The 22,228-nt window shown below is 51.1% G+C and overlaps 1 protein-coding gene across 3 annotated transcripts in view; it reads left to right on the plus strand.

Moving 5' to 3' along the window:
* The window catches only part of PGF (placental growth factor), a 48,112-nt gene that overhangs the window by 7,130 nt on the left and 18,754 nt on the right, over positions 1-22,228 (plus strand). For all 3 annotated transcript variants that reach the window (XM_048220047.2, XM_048220045.2, XM_057318637.1), the window contains exon 3: positions 5,495-5,561. The gene's annotated coding sequence lies outside the window, so the exon portion shown is untranslated. The remainder of the gene's footprint in view (positions 1-5,494; positions 5,562-22,228) is intronic.

The raw sequence follows: 22,228 nt of genomic DNA on the forward strand, positions 1-22,228 counted from the left end.
AGGCATCCAAAATAAAGACTACATTTCTTAGTCTCCCCAGCAGGTAGGTGTGGCCCCATGACTATGTTCTTACTATTGGGATAGTGTGGAAGTGTTGTGTTGCCGCTTCTGAGAAACTTCCCTGGAAGATAACTGGCGTGTGTCCTCTGGCTTCTTTATCCCTTTCTCTTTCTGGCTGCCTTTCTGCTCTGCCAGCCTGGATGATGAAAATTCAGGCCACACTGCAGGGATGGCAGAGTAGTGAGCTAGAAGGACCCTGGGCACCCTATGGCCTCTGTGGAGCAAAACTATCATATCAGCCTGGACTTTTCAACTTCATTTAGCTGCAAGCAAAATAAACCAGTCTTATTTGAGCCACTGTTACCTTGAGGTTTCCATCATCTGCAGTCACACCCAGTCCTACCAAATACAAGAGTGATATTTATGTTCATTTGTGTTCTGTATTTCCCAAAATTTCAACAATAAACACATCCCATTTATAATCAGAAAAAAGTTATTTGTAAGAAAAATAAATTCTTCCGTCAGGCCCATTCTCTCAACCAGGAATATGATTATGTTGACCAGATCTTCCAGATTTTCCCAGTGTCCCGATTTCAGACATTCTGGCTAATTGCCTGCAAAGTTATCAGATCACAGTTTCTGAACTTAATTTGGAGGTAGGGTGATTATGATGATAATTCTCAACTGTGAGGAGGGAGGCTGACCAAAATGTTTGCGTCTTTCTCCTTCTGTTCCAAAGAATCTCCTTTATGCCATCAGATCACTTCCTTTTCCTGAAAGGCTTTGACTCAACACTGCGGCATGTGAATGCACTACTGTTTTTATCCTTCTCTAATTGTTTTGGTGGATAAGTCATGTCTCTATGCAACCTGAGAACAAGTGCTATTGTCACGGACACCTGTTGTTTTTGTCTGCCCTGCACCCCCTTTCCTCTGGGAATTGTCCCTCCTCGTGTCATTCAGGTGGAACTATCAATCTCAGGGCCTCCAAGCCACAGGGATGGCACACCACCCAGGTCTGGGCAGTGACCCCAATTCCACACTGTATAGTCATCAGTCCTTCCCTGTGATTTGCTATACAGACCCCAGAAGAAAGCAGGTTTCTTGCCTTTAGATCATCTGCTATAAGGAGGTTGGCTTGGGACTCTTGGTGGCTAGCTTTCCTGTTTCGTGCAGGAAGCTTATCTGTAGGAAAAAGTCAGGCAACCGCTCCAGAAGAAGTAGAAGTGAACAGAGGCAAGTCCTGGAGTGAGAGAGAAAGGGCAAATGAGCTGATGACTTGAAATGAACTGATGTTGCTTTGTAGAACTAGCCAGGCTTGAAGGTAGAGCCATCCTTGGACTTCTCAACAAATCTCCCTTCAGCTTAACTTTTTGAGTTGCTAGAGGCTTCACTAAGCTTCTCTTTTGTGCTCCAGGGATCCCAACCCTCTTCTCAGCCATTATTTGATTGATTCTGCTAGACTAGAAGCTGATCTTGGTCTAAATGTAGATTTATATTTTAGTGACATCTGGCTCTGTTCTTGAGATTCCCTGCCACTTGACCTAGTCAGTTGCTAGGAATTTGGAGGGAAATTCTAATGACAAACACAGGTAATGGTACCAGGGCATGTGATTAGAAAAAAAAAAATCCCACCCTATTGTTATTAGGACTGCCTATTAACAGTTGGTCTTCATAGATCAATGTATACGGTATATAACAAATATTCGTTGAGCGTCTTTTCATACCAAGCACCATATTGTATATTGGAAAAGAGCCCCTGTACTAGGGGAAACTCATAATAAAACAGCATCATCATTTTAACTTAGAGGATTTTGCCTTTTAGTTTATCTCTTTCAGTCTCTAAAGAGCACTAAGCAGTGAGCTGGTTCTGATCAAGAGATCAGTTATACCACAATTGATAGGTCATCATAAGTGAGAGTAGTACCAAGTACATAGGTAGACAAAAAAATAGTCTGTTATTCTGAAAAAAGAAAAATGTGGAGACTAAGGCCCACTAGCCAGTTGTCCTCTCATGCTATGTTATAGTGTTTAAATTTTGGGTTTGGAAGACAGATGAATCTCATTTCAGATCATAGGTCTGCCCCTCCCAAGCTGGGTGATCTTGTCTGTCAGTGGAAGTGATAGTGACATTTGATAAATGGTAGTGACCTCGGAGATTTAGAGACATTGCACTACTACTGATCCTGATTTTTTAAAAGATTTTATTTATTTGTTTGTCAGAAAGAGAGAGAGTACAAGTAGGAGGAATGGCAGGCAGAGGGAGAAAGCAGGCTCCCCCCCGATGTAAGGCTCCATCCCAGAACTCTGGGATCATGATCTGAGCTGAAGGCAGACGCTTAACCAACTAAGCCACCCAGGTGTCCCTACTACTTCTGATCTTTAAAGTAGTGGGTCTGGGTACCCATTACCTAATCTGGAGAATTTTTGAAAAATCTCCATAAAAGGTGATTGTAATGTACTTAATAAAGGTCTGATTATATTTTTAGAAAAAAAATTTTTTAAATTTAAATTCAATTTAGTTAACATATAGTATATTATTAGTTTCAGGGGTAGAATTTAGTGATTCATCAGTTGCATATAACACTCAGTGCTCATTACATCAAGTGCCCTCCTTAATGCCTGTCATCCAGTTACCCCATCCCTTCACTCATCTCCCCTCCAGCAACCCTTAGTTTGTTTCCTAGAGTTAAGAGTCTCTTATGGTTTGCTTCCCTCTCTGTTTTCATCTTATTTTATTTTTCCTTTCCTTCCCCTATGTGTCTCTATTTTGTTTCTTAAATTCCACATAAGAGTGAAATCATATTGTATTTGTCTTTCTTTGACTGACTTATTTCACTTAGCATAATACCCCCTAGTTCCATCCATGTTGTTGCAAATGGCAAGATTTCATTCTTTTTGATGGCTGAGTAATATTCCATTGTATACATACACCACATCTTCTTTATCCATTCATGTGTCGATGGACATCTGGGCTCTTTCCATGGTTTGGCTATTGTGGACACTGCTGCTATGAACTTTGGGATGCAGGTGCCCTTTCGAATAAGCATTTTTATATCTTTTGGATAAATACCTGGTAGTGCAATTGCTGGGTCATAGAGTCATTCTATTTTTAGCTTTTTGAGGAACCTCCATACTGTTTTCCAGAGTGGCTGCTCCAGTTTGGGAAGTTGGCATTCCCACCAGCAGTGTAAGAGGGTTCCCCTTTCTCTGCATCCTCGCCAACCTCTCTTGTTTCCTGAGTTGTTCATTTTAGCCATTCTGATTGGCGTGAGGTGATACCTCATTGTGGTTTTGATTTGTCTGTCGGTCTGGTTGTATTTTAAAGACCCGAAACACCAGCTTTTATTTCTAGAGCTCCCCTCTTTCAAGAATGAATGAGTTATTGCAACTACCTGAGATCATTTTAGAACAGCAACAGACCTTGAGTGAGGCTACGTCCCAGCCAAGAAGCCTGGGCTCTCCATCCGAGTAGCTTCCTGTCACCCTTGGTACATCGTGACACTCAGTGATTAACCTGCAGACAGAGGCTGCTGGTAGCTGCCAGAGGCTGACCCTCTTCCGTCTGGCTCCCCTCCTTCCCTGAAATAGTTTCTATCCCTGGTTTGATGTCTGTGGCCCACAACATCTTTAAAAACACACAGTCATTGTCTAGCTTCAGAGGGTAGTCTGATTAACTAGTTCCTAACTGGAGTGGAAAAAGAAAAGGTGGGGGACTTCTCAAGTGTGCTGTCTACATTGTGCAGAATGCCATGGGTCGGAAGAACTTAGTTGACCATTGAGATCAGAAAGTGCTTTCCAATCTCAGCTAATTTCATTTCTTGGGGCTTGTGTATTAAGAATTACAGTGTCTTCCCCTTATTAAGCATTCACGTGTGCCAGAGACTATATATACTACATCTAAATCTTCCAGGATTCTACAGTGGAGGAAGCCAAGGCTTGGAGGGGTTACAGACATTCCCAGTCATACTGCTAGTAGAGCAGAGCCTAGGTTCTAGCCCAGGTTTGTCTGTCTCCAGAGACCTCCCTGTGCCTCCTAATGCCACACCATCCACACCCTTCCTGTTAGAATGGCAGGAGTGCCCTTTAGGGGTCAAACAGGGGCCAGGTTTCCAATAGTCCCTGAGGCCTCTGGGTTCTTAGGGAAATAAGCTCTGTGTCCCTACTCTGTCACATGAGTGAGGAGCCGGTGGATGAGATTGGAGTCGGTCCTGAGAAAGCTGAGTAGCAGGCCTCTGAGAGGTGTACCCCAGCCTTGCCAGGATGCCCAGCACACACCTGCAGGTGCTGGGGGCTGGAGAGGGAAGAGCCCTGCTGGGTTCTGGATCTGCCTGCCAGCCCCTATGGCCTGAAGGGAAGACTGCATGGAAAACTCCCAGGGTTTACAGGCCTTAGCCTGGGGTGGATGACTCCGTAGAGCCCAGTGGCCAGTTGCACCCCGTGGGAAAGCCTTGGCCCTGGCCTGCCTGGGAGCCACGGTGGTGCCGCCTCCTGCCCACGGCTTGGCTCAGCTTGGTTCAGCGGGTTCCCAAGTGGCTTGACTTCCTCCCCTATACCTCCCCCCACCCTGCAGTCTCCAGGGAGCCAGGGAGGCCACTGTCAGAATTGGCTGTCAGTCCCCCAGTCCCCAGGCCTCTCCAAGCCCCTTCCCCACACACCTGGGAACCAGGTTTCCCCAGGGAGCAGGAGGGGACCTTCCAACCTCCTGAGAGTACCCCTGCCCCTAGGTCTGTTTAGGGCTGGCAGGCCCCATCCCCACTCCTTCCGCTGCACGCTGAGGCTCCACTGTAGGCTGCAATAACAGGGCTTGGGGTATGGGCTGTTGTTTTTGCAGCTGGGCTGGGGCGGAGCGGCAGCGGGAAGGCGGCATGGGTACTGACCGTCTGAGAAAGCCCCGAGCCCACATTCCCACTAGAGCAGGGACGGCCCAGACAGCCCCTTCAGGCTAGTGACTGCTGTGCCTGCAGAGAGGCCCCTAGGCACGGCTGGAGCGTGGGGGGAAGGCAGAGAGAGAGGCCAGCCAGGAGGGGAACAACAACTTGGGGGGACCCCAAGCCTTTCTGAGCCAGCCCTGCCCAGCAGGCTGTGCTTCTCCCCTCATTTCCAGCTGCAGCTGGACTGAACCTCTCCCCCACCCCACCCCCACACATCTGGGAGATGCTGAGCAAGCTTCCTTAAAACAAACAACAAACAAAACAAAATATGTCATTTACTAGGGGCACATGTTGGAAACTAAAAAGAATAAAGGTCCTGCATAATCCCTTCACTCAAATATACCCATGAAGAACATTTGATGTATTTCCCTGTGACCTCTTTTTTTATTGTGATAAAATGTACATAACATAAAATTTACCATGTTAATCATTTTTAAGTGTACAGCTCAGTGGCACTAAGTACATTCACTTTCTTGTACAACCATCACCATCTCCATAACTTTTTATCTTCCCAAACTGAAACTTTGTGCCCATTAAAAAATAACTGTCCATTCTCCCCAGGCGCTGTCTGGCAAGCACCCTTCTACCTCTTGTCTCTGTGACTTTGACTCTTTTCTAGGTACCTCAGGTAAGTGGAACCATACAACCTTTGTATTTTTCTGTCTGTTATATTTCACTTAGCATAATGTCTTCAGAATTCGTCCGCGTTGTAGCATGTGTCAGAATCAGAATTCATTTCTTTTTAAGGCAGACTAATATGCCGATATATACACACACACACACACACACACACACACACACACACACACATATCTATCACATTTTGTTTATGTACTCGTAACATTTTTTCACATAATTAAGATTACACTTTGTCAGCAGTTAGATATCCTGATTTTTTTTACTCAAATGTTGCTATGTCATTAAAAATTTTCCCTAAACCTAATCTTTAGTGCTTACTCTTTAATTCCTTATGTGCACAGATATCCCTAATAGACTTAAGCAGTCTCTGCCATTGGCTACTGAAGTATCTTCTTTGTTTGTTTTATTATTTGTTTGTTTGTTCTTATAAACAAAACCGAGGAGAACATCTCTGCAGACATTTTTATGGGCCCTCCTTGCAGCCCTGTCTGCCTTCTGGCATTTCAGATTGGTTCCCAAGGGAGAATACCAGAGTGGAATTGCCCATCAAGGTAATAAACACTCCTCAGTCTTCTTGATAACTGTCACCCCAAACTTGCCAGGGGAATTATGCCTATTGCTCTTTCCACAAACAATGCAGGAAATCCAGAGCCTTCTCCTTCCTTCACCACACATTTGGCAAATTTCTGAGCACTCATGCACCTGGCACTGAGGAGCCAGATGGCTGTGCTCTGCCTTCTCTTTTCCTGGGGAAAGGTGAAGCCCTCTACAAACAGGGCTGCAAGGTACCCAGCCATCTTCAGATGCCTTCTGAGGCTGCTCTGCCCTGGCAGGTTGGCCTGTCCAGTTGAGGTGGCAAGTTCTTGATGGCCATGGAGCAGAGTGGCCCAGAAGGGAGCCATGTTGGGCCTCTAGCCTCCTCAGGGAGATGGCAGTGCAGAACCCGCCTGGGAGCAAAGAAGCACCTAGTAGGCTAGGGCTGCAGAGTCTCTGTCCTAGGTGTGGCTTAGGCTTGGCCTAGGACAACTCTGCAGACTCTAGTGACTGCTCAGCCAACCCCGTGCAGATAGATAGCTATCTAAATGGTAGCCATTTATGGAGGGCTCACTATCGGATAGGCCCAAAGGCTCTAGTAAGGTTCTAGTAAGGCTAGGTTCCTCTCACAAACCCTGTGCTATTGGTTCCTCTGTTGTCACCATTTTACTGACAAGGCAGCTGTGTTCCACAGCCGTTTGGTACCTTGTTCAAGGCACACAGCTGTGTGTAGTCGAGCTGGGATTTGTACTCAGGCATCTCTAAGTCTAGGCTATTTGATTTCCTGCTTCTCCTCATAGGGACTATGCTGGCACCCCAAGGGTGGGGAGGAGAGAGGAAAGAGCTGTAGATCAGTGATGGATGGTCTATGGGGTGGGGTTTGGCTCTGCTGGGCCTTGCCAAATCCTAGGCCAGAGACCCCTGGCCACTGGGAATGAGGAATGCTTCATGCCCCAAGGGGACCTGGCTGGGGTAGGGATGGGGGCAACCGGGGAGGGGGTGGCTGGGGACTGCACAACACACAAAGAGCCTGATTGTGTTACAGACTCTGCTCTTTGGGAAAATAAGTATCACGAAGTCGTCTTGTTTTGGACAATCTGGTGTCCCAGAGATCCAAGCCAAAGAAAACATGGACTGAGGAACAGGAGCCAGCAATGCTGATCCTGCAGGTGAAGCCCACGCTTCCGGGGTTGAGGATGGGAGCTCCCGTGGGTTCCCAAGCTGGAACCAGGGTGCCGATGTCCAGAGCAATCTTCTTTTTTTTTTTTTTTTTTAAAGATTTTATTTATTTATTTGACAGAGATAGCCAGTGAGAGAGGGAACACAAACAGGGGGAGTGGGAGAGGAAGAAGCAGGCTCCTAGCGGAGAAGCCTGATGTGGGGCTCCATCCCAGAACGCTGGGATCACGCCCTGAGCCAAAGGCAGACGCTTAATGACTGTGCCACCCAGGCGCCCCCAGAGCAACCTTCTTGCTCAAGGCTCCCTGGGGTCCGGGCAAAGGACAGGCCTTGGGCTGGGGAAATTTTTCCACAGACAGATGGGAAGAGGAGATCAGGGGAGACCAGAGCCCCCTGTGGAACCTCAGCCTTGGGGGCCTGCCTGCAGAGCGCCCTCACCACATCCAGGAAGTACTGGGAGGCTCAGAGATCTACAAATTCTGTGGGCTCCATGCCCAAGCTGGAGGAACACACATTGAGATGAGCCAGGTTGGGGGCTGGCCAGGCCTCTGGTGTCAGAGCACCCTACAAGGCAAGGGAAGTCAGCTCAGTGGGAACCCAGGCCGGGAGGGGTGATCTTTTTTTCCGGAACAGGATTCCCTGTGGGGCACAGAACAGAAGTCTGTGGGCTGCAGAGTCTGGGACGTGCCTGTTGGACTGGGCTGGGGTCAAGAGGGCGGCCCACTGGCCTGGCCTCATCGGCCAAAGCCAACACAGGAAATGCCAAGCAGACCTCAGCGTCCGGGCACCTAATTTGCTCTGGCTGGCAAAGAGCACCGCCTCCCCAGCTCGGCCCGTGGGCAGCACTGGCGGTAGGGAGGGAACAGTGGCCTCCGTGCTCAGGGGATGCTCAGTCCCCGGGCCGTCCTTGCAGGCCCTCGGCGGCCGCGCGTCTGGAGGAGCCGGGCAAACACTCAGGAGGCCAGCAGGCAGCGCGAGGAGCCAGGCGTTACCCTGGACGGCGGCCACCGGGTTGTTGCTGGGATCCAGTTTCCCGCTCACGCTCCTCCGAGAGGAGAGCTGCAAGGGGTCAGCCCCTCCGCCAAGCCCCAGGAAGGAGCCTGGTGGGCAGACAGTTGTTAACACCGCTGCCGCCGCCGGCCACCAGGGGTGATTAGGCCGCTGTGAACGGGCCTCGCAGGCGGGTGGGGTCGGGCGGGGTCGGTCGGTCAGCCGGGCGGGCCACGGGGCGGTGGAGGAGCCGGGGATGGAACAGCGTGTGCTGCAGCCGCTCGCGCTGATCCAATTAGTTGGTGAATTGACACTCCTCCTTAATGATTTCCTTTTTGTGGCTGGCCAGGGCCAGAACTGTGGGGGTGGCGTGGGTGGTGGGCAGAGAGGAGACTTCAGCCTTCCGGGGGACTCCTTTCCAGCAGGGCACTAGCTAGGGTGGGGGCAGAGGGTCTTCATTCTGGGTGCCACCTGAGCTCCGCTCAGAACCAGTCTGCAGCCCCTTAGTGACTGATCAGCCACCCCTGTATGAAGGGATGGGCTCCTGTCTTGCCAGTTAGGGACCCTTTTTCCCATTTGCCCTGTGGAGGCTTGCAGGTGCCGTCTGTTCTCCCAGGCTCAGCTGGGGCCTGGCATAGAGTGGGTTTGCCAAGGATACTGGCAACATGAGTGGGTCAGCAAGTAGATCCGTTTTCCCCAATTGGCCTGACTGCCTTGTGAGAGAATCTCTGTGATCCCCTCCAAGGTCTGGGTGGTCCTTGTGGGAACATCTTTCCAGACAGTCTTGGGAATGGAGAGCTCTCCCAAGGCCATCTGGTCCGTTCCCCTGCCTCTAAGGGCAGCATCCCTTAAGCCACCTCTGATGGACAGCTATGCCACATTTTGGCCAAGTTCCCGCTTCCGGCATGAGTGTGTGCACACGCACATGAGCGTCCGTGCGTGTGCCTGGATGTGAGTACCTGTGTCTGCCCAGAAGGAACACTGGATGTTTTCTTCCTTGCCCATCTTCTCTCAGCTTCCCGGGTTTCCTCCTTTGGAGGTCCCAGGCAGGAAGGAGGAAAGCTAGGGGTCTGATGGGGAGGCTTTCTGGGTCATGACCTTTTCAGAGCTGATCTTGTTTATATTTCAGGCTGAGGGACAGGCTGGGCTGGCCTCCCACCTGCCTGTCCCCTCAGTCACCTTCCGAGGGGGTGCCCTAAGCCCTCTGTGAGTAGGGGATGGTCCTAGCTACTCAGGGTCAGGGCTGGGGTAAGGGGTGCCTCTCTCCCCTCACTGGTGGGCATGCTGGAGGCCAGGTGGCTGGTGGCCACAGGGGAATATAGGATGGTAGTCCTGGTGGGAGAACAGGCCCACCTAGTCGGCATTAGCAGCGCGGGCAATGGCCTGCACCCACCAACGGTGTTAGGCAGGAAATGCCCCTTGAGGCCAGGGGAGGAATACATGTATCCGCGGTACATTAGGGGCGGAAATTCAGTCCTTCCTTCCCTCTTGATAGGTTTGGTTTGAAAACCCCTCCACTACAGCTAACCGGCCCTGCCCAGCCCAGGCCTCTAGGGCCCTAGAGCCACAGAGGACACTGTGGGATCCTGTGTGACACTGGAGGAGGGGTGCCACTTCATCCAAGCAGACCCAGCCCCCACTCCTAGCGCACTGCTTCCTTCTCACTTGCAGTCCCTTCTCCCATCCCAGCCCCCCTCCAGGGGCTTCCAGCTCTCTCCTCTGTCATTTCCTACCTCTGCAGAGAAGAGGCTGGGAGGTCTGGCAGAGTGAGGACAAGGCCAGGCTGTGCAGTCTGGGACCGCCACTAAACCTTTCTGAACCTCACTTTTCCTCATCTTTAAAATGGGAGTGAGGAATATCCACGCTCTACTTACGGCCTTGGAAGGATATTAATGACACGTTGTTAAATCAAAACGGCAGGATATAGTCCAGAATGCACTGAAGATGGTCTGGAAGGAGATCCAGTAAACTGTAGACAGAAGGTGCTCCTGGAGTCTGGGAGTAGTGAGGGAAGGACCAAGTAGTTGTGTAGGGGCGGAGGATTTTCACTTTTACTTAATATCCCTTGATACCACTTGAATCTTATTTTGGCAAATGTGTGCCTCTTTTGCAATTAAGAAAAAAATGTAAGGGCTATATCTTAAAGGGTCGTTGCCAGTTTTAAATGTTAATGTAGTTTTGTGGAGTGGATGAATGAATGAATGAATGAATGAACGAACGAAGGAAGGCCTAGTACTTACCTAGTACTTACCTAGCTTAGGACACGCTTCTCTTTTCTCTGAGCTGGGACTCAGGTTCTCCCTCTCCGCTTATCCATTTTCTTACCCTGAAGGAGTTAAAAGAGCAGCACTTCCAAAGCAGTGTAAAGGGAATCCAGAAGCCCCAGTGAGGCCACAGTGGGATGTGTGGAGTGGCATGGAGGCAGCATCCGCTTGCCTCTCCTCAGTCCCCAGCCCCGCAGGCCACTAGAGCCAGCCTACTCTGCCCAGCTCAGGACCTGCTTCCAATTACCCATGAAATCTGAGCTGGAAGAGACCTATTAAAGCCCCATTTAGTTTGATCCCTCTAGGGGCCAGGGATCTTTTCCGGCGACATTCCCCTCCTTGTCTGACTGGGACTGCAAGCCCTTTGGATGTTATCTCCTCCTGGGTCAATATGTTGACAACTCCAGCTGTGACCCAGGCCACCCTGGAGCCAGAGCTGATCTAGGCCTGTTGTGGTTCAGGGGGCCCCAAACTCAGCTCCCTTCCTACTTTTGGGCTCCCTGAGATACCAGGGCAGCACAGCAGGGCTGACTTACCTCCAGCCAAAGCCCGGTTCAGCCTATACCCCTCCTTCCAGACTGGTCTGCAGGTAGCCCTGTGGTTCCTGAGCCTACCTGGTCATCCCACAGGAAGCTCTTACTAGTAGGGGCCATCTTTCACATATTCCCGGTTGTGCCTGGTACAAGGTCCCATGTTTCATAACACCGGTTACATAAGAAATAATAAATAACGGTGATTAATGACCTCCTCCCTTCATCCCTGGGCTCGCCTGGGTCAGACCTCCCAGGGAAGGCATAGGAGCTGCAGAAGGAGGAGGAGGAGGGGAGCCCAGGGTGTGTGGGGGCATTCACCCTCCCTCCCCATCCTCCCCAAGCACCTCTGAATGTCCTCTCCCATGATCACTCCCTGGCGAGCCAGAGGAAGCCACCAGGAAAGGCAAGGTGGGGAACCCAAAGCCCCTCAGGAAGGGGGACTTCCAGCACCAAAGTCTCCTCTGACCCCACACCAGGGTGCACTCTCCCATCCAGTTGGCCTTATTTCCCTGAGGACCACCCAGGTGAGGGATCTTGCCCACTAGGCCTGCTGTCTCCCTGCCCCCACCCCAGCGTTGGGTCTGCTGGGAGAATTCTGGAGCAGCAGGGAGGGAGTGAGGAAGCCACTTTGGGGCCAAGGCTGGGGCAGCCACTTGGAGGTGAGAGGAGAGAAGCAGGAAATGAGGGATAAGAAGGTTCCGGAGGAGGGAAAGATCTTGGGAGCAGTGCACGGAAGTGCGTCTGACTAGTTCTCTCCCCAGACGCCCCTCTGGGCCCCTTCAGAGCTGCAGAGGACAGAGCCAGTAGTGGGAGGGGGCACTTCTAAAGGTTACCCAGGCCAGTCCCCTGTCTTTGAAGGCATAGATTTTGTGGCCTTTGTCAATGAAGGACACTCCTTCCTTAGGTCTAGCCTAAGCTTCCTTGCTGCCCTTTAAACCGTATATCCTTGTTCCATCTAAAATGAGTTCACATAATCATGGACTCTCTCTCAGCATTAACTGGGTGCTTTTTTTTTTTTTCCCCTGAAGTTCAGTCCCCATAGGAAGGAGGACCAGAGACCTGGCATCCTCTGCCGTGGCCCAGCATAGGCAGTTCCTCACAGGCTTAGCCAGTTATGTCTTGCTGGACCCCTCCTGAGCCCTCCTAGTCTTGGTTACTAGCTCAGTGGGGGACAAGGGATACTGAGGGCTGGAGGCCAGGGGCCAGGTCCCCACCAGGCCAGATCCCTGACACTCACAGCTGCTCATCACCACAGCCCGGCAGCCTCACAGGAATTCTGCATTGATCTCTGTCAAAAGTTAGGATGCAATGTACAGCCCCTCCTCATGCCCCAGGAGGTTGGGAGGTTTGCGGAAGGCAGACTGAGTGGCCTTGGCCTTCCCCGGGACCCTGGGCTGGGCAGAAGAAGGTGTAGCAGGCCACATACACCAACGTGCACATACGGATTTGTTTGCATGTGCAAGCACACACCTTCAGCATACACAAGCACCCATGTAGGTTTCCACGTGCACACCCATGTTCACGAAGGCATGACACACCTGCTGTCGCTCATGGAGAGAGGCACATTCATTTCCACACATTTCCGAACACACCCTGTGTGCCTGCTTGCTCATATCTTCCCATGAACATATGTGTGTTCATTCACACACACTCATTTGCACTTACACGGGACATTAATGGGAGGTGGTCAGCTGCAGCTTGGTTCAAATTATGGAATACATGATGCAGGTTGATCAAAAGCCATTGGCTCTAGAGATCAGGGAGAGGGTGGAAGAAGAACCTTGGGCCCCCGAGGGCAGTTTTTCTTATACCCTTCCAAGAGCCACCAACCTCCCAAGGCCTCAAAATGCAAGAGTAGGTAGGCTTTCAGTAGGGGAGTGTGATGGTGCGTGTTGTAGGAGAGGGGATGGCCTGAGCAGGGGAGTTGAGAGGGGAAGGTTCAGACCAAGTTTGAGGAAGGCTAAGGGACCACTTGACTGGAGTGGAGGGTTCTCTGGCACAGGCTAGGGGATTGATTAAGCCCAAAAGGGCAAAAGGCTTTTTCACAGTGGGGAGCCATGGAAAGTGTTTGAGCAGGAGACTGTCAAGACCAGAAGCTTTTCTTCTCTTTGGGAAGCTTCATTCACTCAGCGCTCCGTGCTAATGAAGCCCAGAGCAGGAAATGAGTGATTCTGCCTGAACAGACGGGGAGGAGCACGAGCTTCCCGTCCGACATGGACCTCAAAGGATGGACAGTAATTGTCTAGACAAGGAAGGACAGAAAAAAGGACCAAAGCTGAACCTGGCAGCTAGGGGCTGGGGGAAGGACTATGTTATTATTCACATGTGCCCTGTAGACCCAAACAGAGGTCGTCTTGAGGAGCTGAACACAGCATCTACACCAGAATCAGGAGTGCAGGCAGCTGTGACCAGGTCTACCAGGATGTTCAAAAAGAGGCAAGTGAACAGTGTCAGATGTTACCCTGGGGCAGGCTGACCCGACCCCAGGGAGGCGGGAAACTATTCTGAAAAAGTGAGAGCCGTGGGGTGAGGACAGAGAAGGGAGTTTCAGAGCCAGCTGGCTGGCCGTCCAGAGGGACCCGCTCAGGTCCCAGAGGCACCCAGATAAAGAAGGGGTGGAGGTATGGGGACCACCTGGTCCTAATCCTTTGACATACCCCTGTGCTGGGAAACCTCACTAAGGACAGTCCATCCAGCCTCCACCCACCCATGACCCCACCATCCTGCTGAGATCCGTCGCTGAGGGGCCCAGCACTCCAGACTCCAGCCCCACCATGGCCCCATCTCCAGCCTCTGTCTCTTCAGAGCGGGAAACACCACATCCCAGCTGTCTGTCCCAAATCCACCTGGAGGCCAGCCAGCTTGGCTGAAGCCCAACTTAGTTAGGCCAGACCCTGGAGACACTGACGGGAAGAGGCCAGGACGAGAAGGAAGCGGCTGGGCCAGAGTCAGACCCCTTTCTGGGCCCAACCCTATAGGGGTCCCCCTGGCACACCCACGGCCTTGCCCATTGCCACGTATTAATGAGCCTCTGGTGCCCTGGACTGCAGACTCTAGGCCTTTCTGTGCAGTTCTAGAGATATAGGTTACCATGACAGCTGGTGGTTGGATTCCACCCTGATTGCCAAAGGCCCAGAGGCCTGGCTTTGAGCCCCACTCAGGATAGAAGTGAATCTGTTAAGAACCCAGAATCCCATCTTGCAGACTTGAAAGCTTGTCAACAGGCTTACGAAGAGACCCTAACTCTGAGAACAACTCCCTTCTTCTTCCTGCCCTCCCATCCTTGGCAGCCCAAAGCTTGCAACAGCAACAGCAGCCCTCAGTGAGGCCTGGGGCTGCTGCCACCACTGCCAGAGGCAAAAGGCTCATGGGGGCCCAGGGCTGCTGCCCTCTCCCCAGTTCACCCCCTCATCCTGGAGTTACCAGCTCCACTGTCCTCCAGTCCCTGAACTGGCTCCTCTCTCCCTTCCCCTCTGCTTTATTCTCTACCCATTCATCTCCCAGCCGGGAGACACTCTTCTGCTGCCCATGGCAACTGGGTGCCACAATTTGTTTGCCACATTCCATGCGAATTCCCTCTTTGTCCCCTTTGCCGACCAGAGAGAAGAGCCAGAGAAACCCAGAGTCAGGGCAGGATAGAGACAGCCAGAGGACACAGCATCCGAGAGCCTGTCTCCAAGGACACCTGGGACAAGGCAGGGGCGGGGGGATGGAGACACAGAAGGGGATGGTGAGACAGAGGCCTAGGGGCGGGGGACCCCTCTGAGCAGTGCCACATGAGGAATAGCTTGGGCGCTCCTGTGGGGACTGGTTGTCAGCTGTGTGGGGGGGAGGGTTAAGGGTGTGATTCTGCAGTCAGACATGTAGGTCTGCCTCTTACAAGCTGTGTCATCTAGAGCAGGTGCCTTCACCTCTCTGAGTTTGGATCTCAGCAGGGCAAATGGGCCTATTGTTATACCCACTATTCTTGTGAGACATCAATAAGTTAAAACATCGGCAACGTGTGCGACACATCTCCTGGCACGTAGTAAGCAAACGCTAGGTTAGGCTATTATGACTCTTATTTTCTGAGCTTTGATTTCCTTTTCTGTCAGAGGAAGATAATAGTTCATACACCCCAGTGTCGGTGGGGAGTGTGTGGTGCATTCAGTAGATGTCAGCTCAGGGTCCCACTCCTGGCCTGCCCCAGGCCAGGACCCACCCCGGGTCCCAGCCCCACGCCTCGCTCTGCTGCCGAGGCTCCCGGGCAGGCCCCATGCCCAGCCAGGCAGCAGGTGGCAGGGCCAGGGGAGCACAGGTGCAGCCTTGCAGGGGATGTGGGGGGTGGTCCTGCCTGTTTCCTCCCCACGCACTGCTTCCCCCAGCTGCTGGCGAGGCAGGCTATGCCTGGGAGGAAGGCTGGGTGGAGGGAGGTAGCAAACACAGCCACGTGCAGCCCTGCAGCCGGGGCTGAGTAAGCTCGGCTTCCTGCAGCCACCGTCAGCAGCTTTAGCAGCCGTAGCCAGTGGGCGGCTCACAATGCCTGCTGGGGCAGGAGCTCTGCTCCCGGGCAGGGTCACTTCCCTGAATTGTCCTCACCACCGGCTCTCTCCAGCACATCTGGCCGGCCAGCCTGCCTGGGGAACCACGGAGTGCCCGGCTGGAAACTGACTCCACCATCCTGGGTGGCAGCCAGCACCCAGGCCTCACCAGGCCAGGAGGCGGGGACTTGGCTGGCACTTGCTCTGGGGTCTGGATGCAACACGAAGCTGGGGCCCACAAGAGAGCCAGGCTGGGTCTGAATTGGGCCCAAACTGACCGTATTCTCAGGCAGGCAACAGCATGTTGTGTCTCCTCTGTGCAGGGCTCTACACCAGGATGGGGCTCAGGCCACCCTCTCTGCAGTCCTCAGTGGCAACATCTCTCCCTGTCTCAGTGCTGGATGACCTTGTGTAGAGCCCTGTGACCTCTCCCTGAGCTTTCTCAGCCCAGCAGACACACAGCCAGCAGAAGTACAGATGGCCAATGCTCATATGGAAAAATGTTCAACTTGACAGCCTAGTAACAGGGAAACCTATCCAGAGTCAACCGTGAAATGCTACTTTCACAGAACTGATGGCAAAGATTTCAAAGGATGGTAATATCCGTGTTGCCAGGGTGTAGGGATCTCACCGCTCTTGGACATTGCAGGGTGGAGTGTAAGCTGGAACTTGACGATAATCATCAAAAGTCCTTGACCCAGAAATTCTACTCCTAGGAATTTAAAGGACATGAGCAACAAATAGGTATAAAGATGCTTATTATAATGTTAATATATTGTTAATATAATGTTAATAACAGAGCTATAACCTAAATGCCCAGTGATAGATTTGAAAAGAAAAATTTAGCCACATAGTTGCAAGTATCCCTTGGGAGTATGATCATTAAAATGACACCGGGGCACGTGGGTGGCTCAGTTGGTTAAGTGGCCGACTCTCGGTTTGGCTCAGGGTTTTGGGATCCTGCTGTGCATGGGGCTTCACACTCAGCAGTGTGTCTGCTTGAGATTCTCTCTCTCCCTCTGCCCCTCCCCCCACTCAACGTGTTCTCTCTCTCTCTAAAATAAATAAATCTTTAAAAAAAAAGTCACCAACTAGCACTCATTACCTGGGTGTCTTGTTAAAATGAAGTTTTTGATTTAACAGGTCTAATATCAGACCTAAAATCCTGCATTTCTAGCAAGCTCCCAGGCAATGCCAGTGTTGCTGGTCCTGTAGAATTTTCACTACTGATATTACCAAAATATAAAAATGGAGAAGGGCATGCTATAAAACAACAAGATGCCATTTTTATAAGAAAAAAAAGATATGTGTGCATAGAAAAAGCTTAAAAGGATACACAGCAAAATATTAATAGGGGTTTTCACTGGCTGATGAGATTGGGTGATTTTTATTTTATTCTTTATGCTGCTAATTCATATTTTCTACAATGGATTTATATTGTTTAATTAAAACAAAGTGTGTATATACTGCTAGGTCACACCCCAAATATGAGAGGTGGGTCTCACTGGAAGGGGAAGCATCGCTGAGATTATGAAGACTGTGTCCCTTGGTGCAAGAACCAGCCCTGAACTGGAAAGGCCTGGCCAGGCAGCCTGGGAGTGGGGTTCTTTGGACCTGGACCATGAAGAGGGGATAAAATTAGGGGTACCCCAGGTGGTGGGCTGGCAGATGAGCCATCCATGTGGAGGCAGGTGCAGGCTGGGAACCGAAGCCACCAGGACTTTGACTCTGGGACACAGACATCTCAGGCTCTCACAGTGACCCATTCCTATTCCCTGCGTGTGTTTATCCCCTTTGTCCTTCCTTTGTCTGAGTACCCACTGGACCCGACAGGGTGGGAGCAGTGGGAGTCAGGAAGAGAGACACCCCTAAGGGAAGGTGCACCCTGTTTCAAGGGTTGCAATCAGAATACCAAGATGGCTCCTGCAGAAGCTCTTCTTCTTTTTTTTTTTTTTTAAGATTTTATTTATTTATTTGGCAGAGACAACCAGCGAGAGAGGGAACACAGGCAGGGGGAGTGGGAGAGGAAGAAGCAGGCTCCCAGCGGAGGATCCTGATGTGGGGCTCGATCCCAGAACGCCGGGATCATGCCCTGAGCCGAAGGCAAACGCTTAACGACTGCGCCACTCAGGCGCCCCTGCAGAAGCTCTTCTGCCAGGACCAACGTCCAAGGGCCAGGGTTTTCTTCAGTGGGGAACAGGTTTTCTGCACAAAGTGGATGCTGCATTCACCTGCTTTAGGATGGGGGTGCTCTAGAGAGGACCATTAAGGATTTGCTCAGTATTTTGTGGAGTCACCTGCTGGATGACCTTTGGTAGGCCCAGTGACCTCTACCGGAGCTTTCTCAGCCACAATAGAGAGGAAAGTTATGGGGGGTGGGGGGTCTTATGGGCCTCCCAAGTCTGTGAGCTTCAAATACTTAAAAAAAAAAAAAATTCTTTTTGCAAGTTGTAAGATATACCTAAGCTGAGAAGCCCAGCTATCCTTTTGTTCTTTTTGTGAGAAGATGACATGACCCTTCCATATTGCCCTGTGAGGTGCACTCTGCAGACATCAGACCGGCCCTGACCACGGGCACTAGAATGTTTGTTTTCCTATACCACTGGTTCTTAACGTATGGACATATGAGATGGTTTGGGGCATGTTTGGGATGATTTTGGCTAGTCTTTAATAGCACTGAAATTTGTCCCCCTTCCAATCTTCTTTCCATCCTTCTAATGAGTCTAGAAGAAAGCCCCAGTTAGGGGCCAGTGTGTCTCTAATACCTCATAAACACTTGCTGTGTTTCCTTTTAACAAAAAGAGAGCAGGCCTCAGGCTCAAAGTCTTCACCAGCAACATCCACCTAAAATTTAGTTGATTTTTACAGTTACCTTTCTAAGGAAGTGGTATGAAGTTTCCTTTAGAACTAGTTTTCTTAAAGTTAAAATGAATCCATATACACAACTAAATAAATACTAGTGTTGGTGACATTTGGATACGGCAAGTGTCATGGATGTGGCATAATGTTATAGAAATTTGTGGTTCCTGGATAGAGGTGGGGAGTGGTCCCTCTGATGGACTCTTCTTCGGACTCCCCCCCTCCCCCACTGCTACTTACATCAGCTCTGGGTCTTAGGGGTGATGCCTTAGCTTTTCTTCCTAGTACTGCTGGTTTTGAGTGTCTCAGTGGCCAAGAGTGGGTCTTAGGCCCCTGTACCCAGCATAAGGCCTGGGACAATGTAGGTGTCATTCAAAAAGTGCTGAAGGGGCTGAGGTGAGAGGTCAGGGCTGGGAAACTGAGTTTGGTCCAGGTCCCTCGCCAGCTGTGTGTCCGCAGACAACTCACTTCCATCTCCTCACTGGACTGCCTCACAGGGGTGTTTTCAGCACACTAAGTATATATAAGGGGTTTGGAATCATCAGATCTCTATAGAGGATTATTAATATTGGTCAAATTACAAATCCAGTGTCACTGAAAACCCGAGTGAAGAAGACACGGCAAGAAGAAAAGAGCAGGTGGTGAGATGGGGTGGGATGCAGGAGAGCTGGGAAGATCCGGATGCCCACGACAGTGCCGCTCCTTTGATCTAGGTTTGGGACAACCAAGGCAGTTTCCAGGTTGTGACTTCAGGCAGAAGCAGCCCCCCCTCCCCACCCCACCCCCCGCCAGCCGCCCGGACTCTCCAGCAACGTCCAGCACAGAAAGCTGGTCTTTGGAGTCACGTGACTGGTGTTCACGGTCCAGCTCAGCCACTCATGGCTGGGTGACCTGACACAAGTTACTTAATCTGTTTGTGGCTTATCATTCTCATCCGCTAAAATGGGGCCGATGCCAGCTCCCAGGGCTGCTGGGAGGATGGGATGAGGTCAGACTTGTGCACGTGAGACCTGCCACATAGTAAGTGCTCAGTAAGTGTGGGTTCCCGGGAACTCCCGCAGGTTCCTGGCAGAAAGAGAGGGAAGTGATTCAAGGTATTTGAGGTCATCTGGAGCATTTGATTAGTACTTGGGGAGAAATCAACTCCCCAGAGCTTTCCTGACCTAAAGCTAGAGCTGGAAAGTCGGAGAGTGCAGCTGCAGAGGTCCCTTGCAGCCCAACTTCCCCCCTGCTCCCACTCCTTCCATTTTACCCAAGGCAGGAGCCAGTGCTGCCCCGTAGGGCCTCCAGGGCTATAGACTCAAGGTCCCCGTTCTTCTCCAAGATGAGGGGAGCTGGAGGCAGAGGAGGATCTTAGGAGAAGCAGCCAAGTGTTCTTTGACTCAGAGAAGAGCCTGGGGCCTGGAGGGCCAGCCGGAGGTCCACTGTCTGTCTGCTGAAGACTCTGCTAGACATTCTGTCTCCTCCACCCCTGGGAATCCAACCATAAGAGGAACTAATCTGGCTCCCCTCTGCACCCCTTGCCCCCAACACAGTTTCCTTCCTGTGCTCTCTGGGGGAAGATGAGCGCTGGGAAGGGAGGGATGTGGCTGCGGAGGCAGGACCAGCTCAGCTGGGCCACAACATCTGTATCCTTAACAGTGGCCTCCCCGTTCCTGCTTTGAACTGTGGGGGAATGGGACAGCCCCGATTCTCCCCAGGAAGCAGTGATAGGATTCATTCCCCTCGATAAGCCATGGAAGAATGCAGACTTTTTTCTGTAAAACCCATGTAGGACTGTGGAACTCATTTTTTCACCTTTATAAGGCAAAATGGGAACAGCACATATATTAACAGAAAACTCTGAAATAACTGTGACTTGAGTGATAGAGAAGTTTATTTACCTTTCATGTAAAATCATTCTGAATATAAGCAAGCCAGGGCTTGTATGGTGACCCTGAACATTTCTAGGGATCCAGTGTCCTTCCAACTCATCTTCCAAGATGACTGCACAAGCTCCTACCATCATATTTGAGTTCCAGGCAAAAACTTGGCAGGTAGAAATCTCTCTTTAAAAAGACTTTCCAGAGGTCAAACCCAACGCTTCCATTTATCCCCAGTGCCCTAAGAAGCCCCTAGGGGCAAAACTTGGCCAGAACTTATTCATCAGGCCATAGCCAGCCCTAAAGAAGGCTGGAAAATGAACTTCTATCTGGGGCATTGCCTCCCACAGCCACTGCCTGATTCAGGCCACTCTCCGTTCTGTGATAATGACAGATCTGGTCTTCTTGCCTCCAGGCTGAACCCTCCACCTGCCCTGAGTTTCTTCTACAAAATACACATCTGGCCATTTCTCTTTCCTGCTCAAGAACTTGCAGTGGCTCCCTGGAGCCCTTGGAATAAACTATGAACTCTCAACACTGCCTTCAAAGCGCTTCACAATCTGACCTCAGCCTTCCCTTCCACATCTTGCTCAGCTCCAGACACAGTCCCTCCCCTTCCTGCACACAGTCGAGCCCCACCAGATTCCTTGATGTCCCTCAAGTAATCCATACTTCACCAAGCTACTCCCCTTGACTGCAATGATCCTTTGGCCCTTTGATTCCTGATAAACTTCCATTCATCCTGTAAGACACGGCATAAGCATTAACTTCTCTATGCAAAGCCTTTCTTGCCCCTCTGTAGACCTGGGAATTCTCCAGAACATTCTCTTTCACATGCCTGAAAGTCCTCGAGAGGAAAGGCCATCTGAGATTTAGAGCTGCTCACTTGCCTGTGACCATAAGTCTGTGGCAGAAGACTTGTAGGGTTTTGTTTGCACAGATTTGGTATTAAGACAACATTAAGCCTTTCCTGCTGGACCAGGTGCTCCTCAAAAGGCCACCATCTTGGTGTCCCCAGCACTGAGCCCAGGGGCTGACACTGACTAGGGCTGAGTCCACAAAGAACCCACAGAAGATGCAGCCCCTCCACCATCATTAGCTTGAGTCCTGCTGATTCACCGGCCGGCCCCCCTCCCTCTGAAGTACAGAGATAGAATGACAACTTGACCAGTGGCTAACACTCCCAGAGATGCCATTAAAATGGAACAGATATAAGCCCTCATAGGGATCCTCACCCACATCCACGCTGTTCCAATTATGAGATGTTTAGTCTGTACTGTCTGCCCTGGCCTTTCGACCCACAACAGAGACAGCATCATTCCTGACAGAAACAGAAGCCCCCTCTCCACCCCCTGGGTTTCTCTGCATTGGGGTGAGCACCAAGCAAAGACTCCACGCCCTTTGCCCCTCTGCCAGTTCTGGGATGATGAGCCACTGGCTGCCTCCCTAAACTGTGCAGTCTCTGGACACAGTGTCGTGAGGTTGAGGGGTGGGGACAGGTCTTCTGGTTGCTATCTTCCTCGACCTCCCCACCAGTGCTCAGAGAAATCCTTCAGTGACTACCTAGAAAGCAGGTGTTATGTTTTTGTTGTTTTCTTCCCTTTGGGGGAGTCCCTGCAGAAGATTTTTGTCACATTGCCACCTTGAAGACATGGCTGGGGCATGAAGACCTTCTTCCCCAACAAGCCCCAGGCCCTGTTTCTAGGGCCCGTCTCCCTTCCCCTTTCACAGAATCTTCCAGTTTCTGGGCTGAGTGCCTTTCCTGGGGAAAAGGATGACCAGGATTCCCAGGCCAGGGAGATCCAATATTTATTTTGGTTCTCCCCCCCCCCATCCATACATGCTGGCATCATGTTCCCCACTCTTTATGCTCCCAGAGCGCTTTGCACCTTGATTCTGTTTTTTCAGATGAGAA

This window comes from Ursus arctos, unplaced genomic scaffold (assembly GCF_023065955.2).
Source record: "Ursus arctos isolate Adak ecotype North America unplaced genomic scaffold, UrsArc2.0 scaffold_25, whole genome shotgun sequence".
Lineage (NCBI taxonomy): Eukaryota > Metazoa > Chordata > Mammalia > Carnivora > Ursidae > Ursus > Ursus arctos.